A 15,652-nucleotide genomic window follows, 5' to 3' on the forward strand; every position below is an offset into this window, starting at 1 on the left:
TGCCCCAGTGCAGATAGGTAGATCTTATCCTTGTTTTATACCAGTGATAACGGAGACACAAAGATAGAGAGTGAGCTGCCCAAGGTCAAGTAGCAGCTCCAGGAATAGAATCCAAGAATGACTCAATCACAGCTCTAACCACTACAGAACACTCCCTAGACTGTGCGGCAGATAAGGAGAGAGGCTGGCTGGCTCTAGAACTGGATACTTGCTCAGCATAGAAACATAGGGCTGGAAGGGACCTTCCGAGACCACCTAGCCCAACCCCCTGCACTGAGGCAGGACCCAGTACATCTAAACCATCCCTGAGAGGTGTGTGTCTAACCGGTCCTTAAAAACCTCCAATGTGGGGGTTCCTACAATCTGAGTTGAGAGCCTGTTCCAGAGCTCACTACCCTTATAGTTAGAAAGTTTTTCCTAATATCTAACCTAAATCTCCTTTGCTTCAAACTCAGCAGATTACTTCTTGTCCTACCTTCAGCGGACATAGAGAATAATGCATCTTCGTCCTCTTTATAACTCAACATATTTGAAGACTTATGCAGACTTATACCCCACCCCCTCACTCTTCTTTTCTCAAAACTAAATGTGCCCAGTTTTTCTAACCTTTCCTTATAGGTCAGGTCCTCTAAAACCTTTCATCATTTCTGTGGCTATCCTCCGGACTCTCTTTAATTTGTCCACATCTTTTTAAAGTGTGGCATCTGGAGAGCCAGTTTGGGATGGTGACTGCATAGCTTTACGGCTCCCTTCCCCAACTCCTCTTAAAGTGACCTGCCCAAAACTGGACACAGTCCCCCAGCTGAGGCCTCAACAGTACCAAGTCGAATGGGACAATTACCTCCCCTGTCTTTCCTATGACACTCCAGTTAATACACACCAAAGTGACATAAGCCTTTTTCACAACTGCATCAAAATGCTGACTGGTATCCAGTTTGTGATCCATAATAGCCCCCCGATCCTTTTTGCCACCACTCCCACTTAGCCAGTTATTCCCCATTTTGCAGTCATGCATTTGACTTTTCCCTCCCTAAACACAGTACTTTGCACTTGTCTTAACTCAATTTCATCTTGCTGATTTCAGACCAATTCTCCAGTGTATCGAGGTCATTTTGAATTCTAATCCTAGCCTCCAAAGTGCTAGCAGCACCTCTCAGCTTGGTGTCACCCACACACCTGGATCTTTCCTAGCTTACAAAGAAACTGGGCACCAAGGTGGAGAATTCAGAGATCCACTGAAGAAACAAGACCAGCTGAGGCTTCTGCCTTAGACTCATAGACTATCAGAGTTGGAAGGGACCTCAGGAGATCATCTAGTCCAACCCCCTGCTCAAAGCAGGCACAATCCCCAATTTTTTTTTTTTGCCCCAGATCCCTAAATGGCCCCCTCAAGGATTGAACTCACAACCCTGGGTTTAGCAGGCCAATGCTCAAACCACTGAGCTATCCCTCCCTCCTCCTCACACAACAAAGAGGGAATGCACAAAGAGAAACACCCACTCCGAGTTGGGGTTGGTCTGCACCTGATGGTTAGACATTCCTTTTCCTGGAGCAGCTTTTCACACAAAAGGCCTCCTGCTCCAGCTTGTGGGACTGAGAAGTAGGGGAAGGGAAAAGAACCCATCTTTGAAAAGCGTTGGCAGGACCGATGCCAATGCTAGGCCATGAAGTCCACTAGGTCAGGACAATGTAACCGCATGAAACAGTGTCCCGTTCCACCACACCAATTACACCAGTGCCAGACTTAATATCTGGCAGCGTTATAGGGTAGGACCCAGAGCAGCGCAGCATGAGGTCTCGAGACTGGGCCACCAGGGTGGGTTCTCTGTTGGGAAAGGAGGGGTCAGGAAGACGTTCACATTGCCAACGGACAGGACTCTGAGCGGAGAAGTCTACTCTGTTGCTATTCCGAGGTGACAGTAGCGCCAATGCGTAGCTGTATTTTAAAAAGGTAGAGAGCAGCAAGAGAAACAGCAGCGTAAACCGCAGAGAGAGAGAGAGAACCCCAGAAATCAAGAACTCATCTCAGTGTCTCCGTCGCACTCCCACCGTGCTCCCATCCCCTCAGGGACTTGTCAGACTGGCATGGTAAAGCATATGCTCGGAAACAGAAAAAGCACTCTTAAATAAACTTGGAATCTAGACGTTGCAGGGAGACAGAGGTAGGGCTGGGGAAGGCATCTTTTCTCTTAGCAGAAACTGCCCGACAGCTCGTCTGCTGCCGTCGGGAGCTCATGGCCTTGTCACTCACGTCTCCACAACCCCCTCAGAGACAGAAACAGATTTATTTTTAATTCTAGGCTACAAACACAAAGCTGTCTGGGCATCTAACAAAATCCAAAGAAAACCAGAACTTAACAGGGTGTGTGTGGGAAAAAGAGATACAATCAGCACAGCCCGATGATAGAGGTCTATAAAATCATGACTGGTGTGGAGAAAGTGTTATTTACTCCTTCTCATAAACTAGGGGTCACCAAATGAAATTAATAGGCAGTGGGTTTAAAACAAACAAAAGGAAGTATTTCTTCACACAACACACGGTCAACCTGTGGAACTCTTTGCCAGATGATGTTGCGAAGGCCAAGACTATAACAGGGTTCAAAAAAGAACTAGATAAGTTCATGGAGGATAGGTCCATCCATGGCTATTAGCCAGGATGGGCAGGGATGGCGTTCCTAGCCTCTGTTTGCCAGAAGCTGGAAATGGGCAACATGGGATGGATCACTTGATGATTACCTGTTCTGTTCATTCCCTCTGGGACACCTGGCACTGGCCACTGTTGGAAGACAGGACACTGGGCTAGATGGACCTTTGGTCTGATCTAGTATGGCCATTCTTATGTTCTTATGTAATCCCTTTGGAAATTGGTGAATTCAGAGAAGAGGGACTGCAGCCAGCTAAGGAATTCATCTTTCCCCACAACACCAGAGCAGATGCTGCACAGGGTTTTGGGAGCAAATGAAAAAGACGTGGTAAACGTTCACCCCATCTCTGCATCTGAGCATCACTGATCCATTCTACCCAACGTGTGTTCCAGCAGTACCATTGTGCGTGGGGCGGTACATACACAGAAACAGCCTCTGCCCTGCTCCAAAGAGCTTCCAGTCTAAAGAGGAAAGCAGATGGGTAGCGGAAAGGCAGGAGAAAGGACACGTCTGGGATTAGAGCTGGGCAAATAATGGGTTTTTCAGTTCAGTGGCCAAGCCAAAATAAAAGATGAACTAGAATAGGTTTGAATCGAAAAAAACAGACAATTTTCTTTTAAAAAAAATTGTCAAACCAGAAAACTTGAAAAAACGGTTTCAAAATCTATCAAAATGTTCCAGTCGACTCAACATTATTTTGGTTTCGCTTTATTTAGTTTCAGTTTGCATGTTCCAGGTGTTTTCACCTGTGTGGGGGGATTTAAACTGGCTGCATTTGAAATCAAAACACCATTTTGAATCAGTTTGACGAATAGTTTCTAGGTTCCCCCCCCGCGCACCCGCCATCTCCCAAAATGGATTTTTCCACAAAATAATCATTTAGTAGAAAAAGTTTCATTCAGCTTTTGTTGGGATGAGGAGTAGAGACAACGTGATTTGTCCCAGGTAGGGCAAAATGGCTCCAGCAAAGACAGGAATTGAACCCAAAACGCCCATGCCCCAGTCCAATCCCTCAACCACAAGACCATCCTTCCTCTGAGTGATCCTGGGGCCTCACCCCCCACCTGCCTGTCTGGTTGCATTTATGCTTTCCCAGCCACACAGATGGAACAGTGGCGAGCAAAGCCGGCGTGATGCCTGTAAAGGATGCAAACAGCTGAGGAGCAGGAGCGGCTAGATGCTGTGGCATCCTTAGGGCCACTCCTCTGGAAGCCGGGTTGCCGTCTGCTCTTGCTTCTCCCTTCGTAACTGAGCCTGTGCTGCTTGGATAATCCATTAGGCAGGTGCCTGCTAAACAGCTGTGAAAAATTTGTTTTCATTCGCAAGCTCTCAAACTCTCCTCCCTTAACTGAAAGCAAACAGCAGCAAGGTTGGAAATGGCAGGAGGTGTAATGAGGCTGGAGGAGATGACCGTTTTTGGGTTAAAGGAGAGGAGCAAAAGCAACCAGGGCTGTGCCAGCCTGTCCTGGCTCACCAGTCACCTCCTGGGTTTATTCCCTCATACCAAGCTTCCTCTGCCTTTGACCTACTAAACAGAGCTAGTGCGACACGCCCAAGAGGAAGCAAGCACTGAAGTGTATCAGGCCACTCTTCAGAGCTTTTGTTCACCACTCTGCCCTCTTCCCTTCTTAAGGAAAATTCTTCCCTACCTCAGGGTTATCCGGCCCTCACTAATCTATTCCCTCAAGCATGGTCCACACCAGGGGCTTGCCCATGCCAGGAAAATGCATGGCGTTAGAACATGTTAACACTGTCTACTTAGACCTGCTATTGCCCTTAGCATGGACAAGACTGGTGGTGCTTCAACAGTTAGCTGGTCGTAGCTAACTCTAGGACAAAGTCAGGTTTAACTGTACCTTCCTCATAGTATAGACAAGCCCACAGAGAAGTACTTATGGCCGGCACCCACTGTGTTCACCAAGCCTTTGAACAGAAAAAATCCCTTCTCTTCCCCAGTTCTGCATAGGTTCTTATACCACGGTCATCCCTGTCATATCTGAGCACCCTCCAGTCATGCAATTTGACTACACATCTCACAGGTTTGTTCTCTCATCCGCTCTCCAAGGGGAGCGGAGTGTCTAAGGTTTTTTAAACCATACGTGTTGCTATGTATTTTTGTTAGCAAAGGTGAGGTCAAAGAACGGGCAATGTATATGGTATTGCATCGAAATGGAAGATGATACTTCTCCCCTGAATATAGGGCATGCGCCATCCTCCATTTTCCCCACATAATATCAGAAGACAGAAATTATTCCACAAGGGCAGAGCAGGGATTTGTTGGCAGCCATAAAACAATGTTGCCTGTTTTAAATCCAACCTTTTCCCATTGCAATGCCCCCATTTAAAACCAGTTAGGGGGACCAATGATTTCTTAGAACGCTTTGGCTTTGTCATTTCCCAATATGAACCAAAACTGGAAGCCACTTTTTTAATCTGGTGTCCCAACCTGTTCTAGGATTCCTATTACAACAGCTCCCAAAGTATGTGGGTACTGTGCTGATACCTAGGAAGAGACTGTCCCTACCCCAAACTGCTTCTAGCAGCCACTTGTGGGGATGGAAAGAAAAGGTCCACTAGGAGTAAGTGGCCCATTTGCCATATCATGGCAGAAAGGATAGCGTTACCCATTTTATGCCATCACAGGGAGAGGAGTCAAGTTTTATATGAAAGCTTAAGCTAGTACCCTGGACTAATTTATATTTAAGTTTACACCTTCTGTCAAGGCACCTTGCAGCCATAAATTAAGCTTCACATCTTCCCAGCTGGTGTTCTCCATTTCACAGATAGGGAAATGGAGTCATGACCTCAAGCTCATGAACCAAATCAGGAGTAGGATTTTCCAGGTCTGTTCTTTAACCTCTGAGTTTCTCTGGATTTATTTTCAATCTTCTCTCCAGTAAATATGTGGAAAGACCTTCTCCACCATTAGTGACCAATATTTTAAGCTGTGGCTCCCAGGCTAGAATCAGACATTAGACTTTCAAGCCAGAAGGGACCATCATGATCATCTAGTCTGACCTCCTGCACATTGCAGGCCAAAGAACCTCACCCACCAACTCCTGTAATAGACCTCTAACCTCTGGCTAAGTTATCAAAGTCCTCAAATGTTGATTTAAAGACTTCAAGTTGCAGAGATTCCACCATTTACACTAGTTTAAACCTGCAAGTGACCCGTGTCCCATGCTGCAGAGGAAGGCGAAAACCCCCTAGCATTTCTGCCAATCTGACCTGGGGGAAAATTTCTTCCCAACCCCAAATATGATGAGTTAGACCCTGAGCATGTGGGCAAGACCAACCAGCCAAGCTCCTGGGAAAAAATTCTCTGTAGTAACTCACAGCCCTCCCAGTCTAGTGTCTCACCTCCAGCCATTGGAGATATTTGCTAATAGCGGTTGTGGATGGGTCATATACCATAGTAGGCAACCTCAACATACCATCCCCTCCATAAATTTAGCAAGCTCAGTCTTGAAACATATTAGGTTTTTTGCCCACACAAATCCCCTGGAAGGCTTCTCCAGAACTTCACTCCTCCAGTGGTTAGAAACCTTCATCTAAATGCAAGCCTAAATTTGCCGATGGCCAGTTTATTTAGTGCACCCTGGCCACAAGAGGAGCCCTGTGAAAGCACACTTCCTTTGCTAGTATGACCAGAGCAGAGGTCTCCAGTTTTTACACACCCTCCCAGCATCAGGGAAGAGACAAGGAATCCCACTACGTAGGAACCTGCCTTTGCTGGATCAATCTAATTTACTTTTTTCCAGACACAAGCAGCAGGATATTAACACCTCCTTGCATCTCCCCCTGGATACCTTTAGAGGAGTTGAGAGAGAAGCAGCAATCTGAACCAACAGAGATAAAACAGTCACCCTACGTTAACTGGTCATTCTTGGCTTTTATGCGACTGCCAGGGTATATATTTTTTCTATCCCAAATACTTCCTCCCTGTTATAAAATTCCTCCATTACAGGCTGGGAGCAGCCTTGCTCCAAACCCCCTCCACACACAGAGTCATCTCACCGCCCTGACCCCTCAATACAACGTCCCCAGAGGAGGCGGGGAGATATGAGAGAAGGTGTTCAAAAATGTGTGGCAGGTTATTCAAAACCAAACCTGAGCCCATGCCTGCCGGAGAATGGATTTATGGGCTGAGATGTTCTAAAAATTTCTTTTGAATGACTCTCCGCACATCATAAACTCAGCAGGGAAGCCTGCCAGAGAGGAACGCCAGCCAAACCCATCCCTCCTGGATCGCTCCCAGCCACACCAGGGATGGTGGGGAGCAGCTGGGAGGGTGGAGAATGCAGTCGGGAGAAGAAACTCAGCAGCTGTCTGCAGAGGGAGGTCACCCCTCACCTTCTTTAGCAGCCCCGAAGGCGGTGAGGTCTAGGTCTGATCCTAGGGAGCAGCCTGTTATTCTACTGGGCAGCTGATAATTGGAAGGTGGAGTATTATGCCAAGTTACGAGCACAAGGGTTTTGGGGAGTGAAGGGGGATTAAGTGGCTCATTGAAAGACATTGTAAAACCCTTCAGCACAAGGGGGGAGACATTTTAAAACTGCCTTTCAAACAAACCTAGGGGGCGAGGGCATCTCTCTCTGCACATGTGAGACTTGGCTGGTCGGACTGTACTGAACGTATGCAGCTCGGCAGAATGCTCTTGGGCAGAAGGCATTTGAGCAAGGCAGCAGGTGGGGTCCTGGATGGAGAGACCTGAAGTGGTCCCACTCCCACGGCTTGAAGGCACATCCATCCTGCCCAGATCAAAGCTCTCATGCCCCCCACTCCAGGTTTCACTTTCAAGCTAAAATAAAGGATAGTTCAGAGGTTAAGCAGAGAAGAAAGCCACTTTCCGCAATGCAGAACAAACACCCAGCAGTGAACCTTGCATGTCTGTCCACTGCAGGATCCTAGCTGCTTTAGAAACACCCCAAGCCACCCAACACCAGCCCATGCAGCCAGAGTCCCAGACCTCCTCTCTGGCTGGCACTCCATGTGATAATGCACTGTCCTGATCGGTCCAGCGCTGCCCCCTTGAAGCCACAGAAAGCCAGCAATGCAGAGAGGACAGTCATTTGGCCTGTCTGGTGCTTTGGAAGTGAAGAAGAGCAGCAGTGCTGGAACTAATATCATTAGTGTGGAGTAGTCTAATGAAGTAGGTGGTTTTTTTCCAAGTCCCAGCTCCTGGAGTCATGTGATTAAAACAAAGAGATATATGTTTCTAGTCCTTGTGGTTGTGGGAAAAAATCTGAAAAATGTGACCACAGAGAAACTCAAAAAACAAAGAAACCCAGAATGTATTACTTTTTAAAAATCTCATTTTAAGGAAATTGACTCATGATTTTTGAATGCCTGGAGTTGGCCACACCACAGGCCCTACTCCTTATCTAATGGTACAGTGGCTGCTGAGCTTACTTCCCCAGTGGGTTGATTGGTAATAGATCCCTCAACTCAAAACAGCAAGAGAGGTGTTTAAAGAAACATTAAGACAGCTTTGCTCCCTCACCTCCCTAACCCTAAGGAAGTTCTGGATGCTGAAATTTTACAACAATCGCTACCACGTAAACACAGAGCATCAGTTGGTTTAGGGGCTTCAGTACAGATCAGAATGAAGGGAAAGCGGGGCTGAAGAGGGAAATGCCCTTTCCGCCAGCACCACTCTCTTCAACACGGTCCCGTTACACCATTGCAGGCAAATTGATGCAGGCTGTCTTTGCCAGATCTCACAAGCGAAGCAAGTTTATGGCCGGATTAAAGACTACAGGAAGCTGTGAGCTTTAGTGTTGGTAAATCAGTAGGTGGGTCACTCTATTGTTTGTCAGGATGGAGCCAATGACCCAGCCTGCTGCCAGGAGGCAGTATGCTGCCAAAGGTGTGGTAAGACAAGACTTCCTGATTGCTTGTGGTTGTTCACAGTGCATGGGGAGCTTCGGGAAAGGGGCATTAGCTCCAGTGCTGGGGCCAATTAACAAATTTCAATATATATAAATAGATTCTGCCTCGCTGAAACTTACCCTGTAATGTCCATGGAGAGGATATTCCACTTCCTGTCAGGCACGGCTTCTGCCCACCCCAGGGGCAGCTGCAGCAATTCCGGAATTTAGAAATTGTAGCAAATACAAAATAACCCCCCGGCTTGCTCATTACCTTATTCACTACCACAATGGTGCCAAGCTAAAACATACCCCTCAGGAAATGCAGAGCTCATGTTGCAGAAACCTTCACTTAGCACCATAGCACAGCAGAGATGTTTTGTGCACTGGGACACATTTCCTGGGAACCGGTTAAGGCCGTTTTTGATTTAACAGTTTATGGCAAACATTGAACAAGCTACCCAGGATGAGGAAATGTATCTCACAAACAAACGGTTAAACAAAAACTGCCTCTTGGGTACCATAGCGCGCACACAAAAGTTCAACACGAAATGCATTTCCCAACTACCTGTGCACCTGTAATGCTTCTTTTTGCATGCAGTGTCCTTGTTTTATTAAAATATGTTTTAGCACTTAAATGATCCCAGCTAGGCTCTATATCTGACACTCCAAAGATGGGACCTTGGGCAAGTCCCTATACGTCTCAGTGCCTCACTTTTCCCATCTGTAAAACGGGGATAATTGCCTCCCGATAAATTGCTTTGAGATTTACGGATGAAAAGCACAAGGTAAGAGGTAGTGGAGAAGTCAAGGAGCAAATGCATTCCTTTCCTTCCATCGGTCACTCAGGTTGGAGATAGTTTTCTGAAAGGCTGGATTTAAAAAAAGGCCAGCAGCACATCTGTTTCTGAATGTTGCAAAAATTGAAGGAGACTCCACAGGAGAATCAGATCCGCAATTGTTTCTGAGAGTTCGCTTTAAAGGGCGGGTGAGCGGCAAAGGACCGGCACCGTTAAGGTTTCAGCAAGACATTTACAGCCTCCCTCATGAGTGCGGCCCCAGCCGCAGCAACCCCTGCCTGTCAGCTGGGCTCCTACCGTGTCTATGGCCCAGGAGTGATTTTTTCCCCCCAAGCACGCAAACGTGAGTGTCGATTTCTTCAGGCTGTGGAGGATGCACACCTCCTCCACGAGCACTATTTCTGCCAAGCTCCAAAGCTGCTGGAGCTGTGCGTGGAAGTTATTCCTACCCACTGCCACAGTCCTGGAAGAATAGTTCCCCCTGCCCATCCTTTCGGAACTCAAATGGAAGCACGTATTTTCCTCCAAAAACTCACGTTCGGGTCCAGAGCCAGCCCACGGCATGGCTGATTGGAGAGGAGAATTCTTTAGGAAGTTACAAGGGAGTGGGGGGCGGGGGGGCGGTGCAGAGGCCATCTGCTGCCCTCACTAACAGCATGCTCCAGTGAGGCAGGCTGTAACACTCGGCAGCTTGGAAAGCGCCTTGGATCCTTCGAGATGAAAGGTGCAGTATTCTCGGAATTTAGGATATCCAGGGGCTTTGTTACAGTACACAGTGCCTAGCCCAGTTTTATTGCTAGAAAACCGAGTTCATCTGAAGCCTGGGGCTGTTTGGGTGACAAATGTGCCCCCAGGGCCTTTCCTTGGCTCCACAGGATATTGAAAAGATAAGAGCCCTGATGTGAACAAGTCAGGCTGAGCAACAACTCCTCCTTCTAGGGGCGGCTTTTAGGGGTGGCTCGCAAGGACCTGCCTGTTTAGACAAGGGACCTACCATTCACACGCCTCCCGTGGGGCGTCTCAGTAGCATTCCATAGGCTTGATCACCAAATATGCCTGCCCCACACCTGGAATGCTCCAGGGATGAATGGAAACTCTACCTGGTTCATGTCTTTCCTCCCAGGCTAAGCCAGAGGGTCCTTATGGGCAGCTGTCCCTCCAGTGCCAAAGTCATCACCACAGCCTCTCACAAGGCTCAGCCAGCTTCCCTGCATTATTCCATCCCTACCCCAGGCTGCTGGGGGAGCTTAAGTGCCAGCACTACGCAGATTCCCCCGTTCCTCTCCTTTACATGCAATGTAACCAGCCCCATCTCCCAAAACCAGCCCTGGCCTAGGCTCACCTTTAGCCACATGGAGGCCATGCTGGTAAGGAGAGGGACACGCTTGAGTGAACACACCTTCTGTGGAACATCCCCCATTATCAACAGCATCTACCCTCCAGTAGTTGTCTGTCTGCAGACCTGGCTCCTTTGGAATTCCAATGCCATGTAAACCAGCTGACTGTGCCCCGTCTCATCAGGCACAGAACCGACCCTGGTCACTTTCAGGCCTACGATCTAGGAACGAAGCCACCCTGTGAACAGGGTCCAAATGAAGCCACGCCCTGAGAAAGCTCCAGCTGGTACAAACACAGCGAGCCCATCAGCTGACCACCACCCAGGTACACTCCACTCTACTCAACAGGGAGCCAGGGCAAAGTTGAGTTCAAGGTCTCACATTCAAAGCCCTCCGTGGGACAGGTCCAAAATATCACCTCTCCCTCCTTGAGCACAACCTGCCACGGGGTGGGTTGAGGGGGGCATGGATCAACCAATAGGAGAGGCTTGGGAATGCAAGGCAGTGATTGTTCCTAGGAGCTGGGCCCAGACTGGGGAACTCCCTGCCACAAGAGATTTAGAATGAGTATGGGCCTTGGGTGTCCAGAAACAAATGCCCGAGTCACCTCTTCGGCTCCATCCTCCGTGGCCCAGACCCTACAAACCAATCAACCTCTGCCCTGCCGGCTACGAAGGAAGAAAGAAGAGATTGTTCATTGTTTCTATTTTTAAATGCCTAGAAAGGCGCCATGGAAGTACCAGAACCTAGAGAGATCGCTGTTGTCCACAGCGGAGCAGGGGCTGAGGAAAAGAACACACGCAATCAATCACATTAGCTGGAGGAGAACAACGATACTCACCCCCAGTTCAGCCAAGAATTGCCCTCCCTGGGCCCCCCTTGCTGGGTGCCCTCTGCTCCCAGTTTCCCCTGGCAGGAGAACAGACCTTGGGGCGGGTGAGGCCCAAAACCAACACCCAGAGGCAGGGTGCTGACGCCCTGGAAGAATTTCCTGGGCAGGTCACCGGGCTGGAGGGAGAATTTAATGAGTCTCTTTAATTTAGATTAGAGGTCCCCCCTCCTTTCACACAGCTGCTCTCAGGACGTGTTTAGGATGAGAGTGCAACGCGATGGCAGGAGGTGGGGGTGGATAAACAGGAATGACAGACCTGGTTCTCCCCACACTCCCTGTGACAGCCACTGTACTGAAAGCTCCACACAAGGGGCTGCTGTAATCCCGGAAAGACCAGGTCAGGGTTTATAGCCCTCTCAGCCACAGGGCTGACCTACAGCAGAAGAGGCAGCTTTATAACGGAGGACTAAGTGGGGTCAATCGACTGGCATCTGCACTGGGGTCAGCCCCCCTGGGAATTCCTGGTTCAGTGGTAAACGGACCTGTCACGAGGCAGGAGTGCAGAGCAGAGTGAGCACAAGGGGTGAATCCCGCATGGATAACGAGGTCACCGGCATGTCAGCAGCTCTCCCCCAGCTCCTCTCTCACCCCAAGGGGCAGGTCAGTAACTGCGATGGGCTCCCAAACTCAGCGAGAGCAGCCACCCGTTAGGAGCACCACAATATCTGAGGGCAGATCCACCTTGCTCAGGCCTTCCCCGGCTCCCAGCTTTCCTGCCATACCACACAGGCCTGGTGTTTGCTATTGCAGCAGGCTATTGACTCGGGAGCACTGAATCATGTAGATGACCTTACGGAACAGTTGGTTAGAGGCAAAAAGCCCACGCCGTTGCCAGCAACTACTCTCTGTCACTCAATCCCATATTTTAATGTCCCACACGCAGCCCGTGGTAGGCAATAACCCAGGGAACTAGGAAGCGGCAGGGAACAGATCGACAGCCTGGGAAAGAGACATCTGAGCCAGCAGAAGCTGGGGAGGGGGAAGAATTTGCTGGACACCTGGGATGCTCTCTTCATTTGGGGTGGGAGGGAAGACGACTAAAGGGAGAGATGGTCAGCACACAGGAGATGCTAAAACAAGGCTTCCATTTCCTTCCCACAGTGGGTGCTGAGCAGAATCCCAGCCCTCCTCCCCACAGCTGACTCATATGCAATTACTGCAGCAGCCTCCGAGCCCTTCCGTGCTCCAGCCCAGGCTGCGGACCTGGGGACGGGCGAGAAGACAAGAACCGAACAAAGGTCTCACGAGCGACACCAAGCCCGTCAGCAAGGCACAGTTACCTCTTCAGATGCGGCTTGGCAGCACATGGATTGCTTTGCTGTAAATCAGCCTTGCCCACCCTTTACTCGGTAGCCCCAACCGCAATCAGGGCCCCATCGTGCTGGCACTGGATAGACAGTCCCTGCAACACAGACAAGCGATGGGCAGGAAAACAGCCACAGGGGGGGTGAACTAGGTCACCGGCAAGCCAGTGGAAACAGAACCCAGCCCTCTGGACTTGTCAGTCCAGTGCCCTAACCTCTGAGCTACTGTCCCATTCCTTCCCCTCCTCCTCACCTCTGCAGCTAAACTGTGAGCGCTTTATGGCAGGGATCATGGCTTTTTATGAGCTCTGGAAAGAGACTTCTTGGGCACTGTAAAAATTATGAATACTTAATAATGGAAACAAAAGCCACAAGGTCCCTGGAGCGTCAGAGCCAGGCGAGAGAGATGGATTTACGCCACAGCTTGGACATTGGCTCATGTCCTTGGTACTGAGCATGGCTTAAGACCTCCATGCCTCTTCACACTCTCACGCCTATGAATGAAAACTCGCCCTGCCCCTGCATTCCCAGCCATTCCAGGGTGCCTTCCCCACCTTCCCCAGCGCCACTCCGCCTGGTGTGCCATTGGGTGCTCTCCTCCTCCTCACTGCAGCTCATTAGTGCGGCTGGCTGTGCAATTTGAGTTTTATTCTGGGGGCATCAGAAGGGCACAGATGATGCACCGGAGGCAGCCAGCCCTGTAGGTTTCCGCCATCCTCCGACCACGGTGCACCACTTCCTGCTCACCTTACAGGAGATATGTGGAAAGCTACACTTATCAGGATCAGAAACAAATCTGGGGGCAGTTCTCCTCTGAAGGCCACATCTCCAGGCAGCCAAGAAACCTGGCCCTTGCCTCCTCTCCTCTCCCTTAACAGGATAACCCCTGTGCATATCCTTGGGAGTAATGCAGCCAACTCGCAATAATCTTCCTAAATTCAGCAGTTACCAGGTGCCTGGGAAATTTCTTTTACTGCTGATGCTGCTAATGGAAAATTTCTTTCCTTTCTCTGCTGCTTGCAAAGCCAAGTCATGGGTTCCCTAGCTCCTACAGGGTTTGCCTTTTAGAGAAAGATAGGGAGGCTGGAAGCATGGGGTTAGGACGACGTAGGCATTGTGGGGAGCACATGAGAGACAGCTGGAAACATGCTGGTTCCTTTCTTTCCTGTATGAGCCTCATTCAGGACAGACGGGGTATCGTCTCCATCCAGGACTCAGCCCCTTCTGTCGCAATTAGCAACAAGCCAACTTGTCCCTCTGTGCCGTGTTCTGCCGCCTCCTTGTTCAGAGCGGGAGGAACATACTGAAGGTAACTGAGGGATTGCACCAGAGTAACCCAACTTCCTCACTTGCCTGGCAGATACAGAGTAGATAACACAGGAGCCAAGCAGTGTCCTCTGGTCCCAGGGGAGGCAAAGAGTTACATACCTGTTGTTCAAAGGTACCCTCAAAAAGATGTATCCAGACATCGGACACCAAGAACAACCGGTTTTACATTCTGCATGCTTGGCATCTTCAATAAATTAGCTGTCTCCATGCTGTCTGGACACTAGGAATCCTAATCGAATTAGCAGAGCCCCAGCAGCAACCCGAAAACATTTGATTATTTTACATGGCATCACTTCCTAAGTGGGCTACTGACAAGGTTCCTGTCTGTTTCACTCTGCTGCTGTTCCTACAGAGCAACGGATGCAGAACCAGGGGCTGAAGGCAAAAGGGGGAAGAGAGGGAATAAAGAGGAGGGAAAGGACGATATTGGTTTCCTCTCCCTGTGCATGCAGCAGTAGTCAGAGGAGAGACACTCTCTCGTTATTTCCAAATCATCCTAGATGCACTTGGGATACTGCACACAGTGAGAACTAATGTTACTGATCTCAAAAGCTTCCAACGTCAATGCCTTGATAGGACTTCACTTAGTCCGAGCTCTCAGCCTCACCGCTCCCTTCTCCCGGCACCTTGGTCAGGCCTTTGGCTTGACAATGGGCAGGTTTTTCAAACCATCTGAAAATGCTAGGGCTAGATCTGTATGGAAGGTGGTACAAGAACAATCCCTCCTCATCAGCCAGCCACCCACAGCAGGGAAATAACTTCTCCACCTGTCTCAGAGAACACTGGTCCCAAGTCAGCGTTCCAATGACCTAGGGATCATGTAACACACGGAGAAAGCCGACGGGTCTGTTTGGGGTTTAGGAGTCAGGCAGTGATGCGTGTTAACCTCACACCCAGAAGCAGAATCAAGGTCCATGCCAATTTGGTCTCATCCACATGGGTCAAGCAGATATAGGGAGCAAGGTCTATACCTAACACAATGGGGTCCTGGGCTCTGACTACAATTCCTCTGCACTATGGCAATGCATATAAAATAAATAGTCTGAGACATTCAGTAACTGCTTTACGGAATGGGTATTTTGAGGGGCCCGCCCTTCTGGGCCTCTTCTGTCTCCCCTCCCACCCTGAAAAACACACACACATTGGGAACTGAAGTTCCCACGCCTACATTGCAAAGAAGTGCATTTTACACTGTGCCGTGGCCCTGGGAAAGGCAGATCTTGGGTGACAAGGTATCTAGGTCAGGTAATTGACCCCACTTCTACCCCCTCCCTTTTCAAAAGGGAGCAGGCAGAGGAACAGAAAGTCGGGAAATGAGGGTTAAACCAGCTCACCCCACAACTGCAGGCCTCCTCTAGTAATTCCTACCCACTGTCTGGCAATTCAGCTGGAAAGTATGGGTTGCTTTCTCTATAGTTAATCTTCTGTTGCCACTAGCTGGTCAATATGGGTACTCTTGGAAAGCAGCAATTCTT

General features: G+C 49.3%; 1 protein-coding gene across 1 annotated transcript in view; it reads right to left on the bottom strand.

The window, feature by feature from the left end:
- Positions 1-15,652, bottom strand: part of ASTN2 (astrotactin 2) — a 589,627-nt gene that overhangs the window by 565,242 nt on the left and 8,733 nt on the right. The window lies entirely within an intron of this gene.

This window comes from Natator depressus, chromosome 16 (assembly GCF_965152275.1).
Source record: "Natator depressus isolate rNatDep1 chromosome 16, rNatDep2.hap1, whole genome shotgun sequence".
Classification (NCBI taxonomy): Eukaryota; Metazoa; Chordata; order Testudines; family Cheloniidae; genus Natator; species Natator depressus.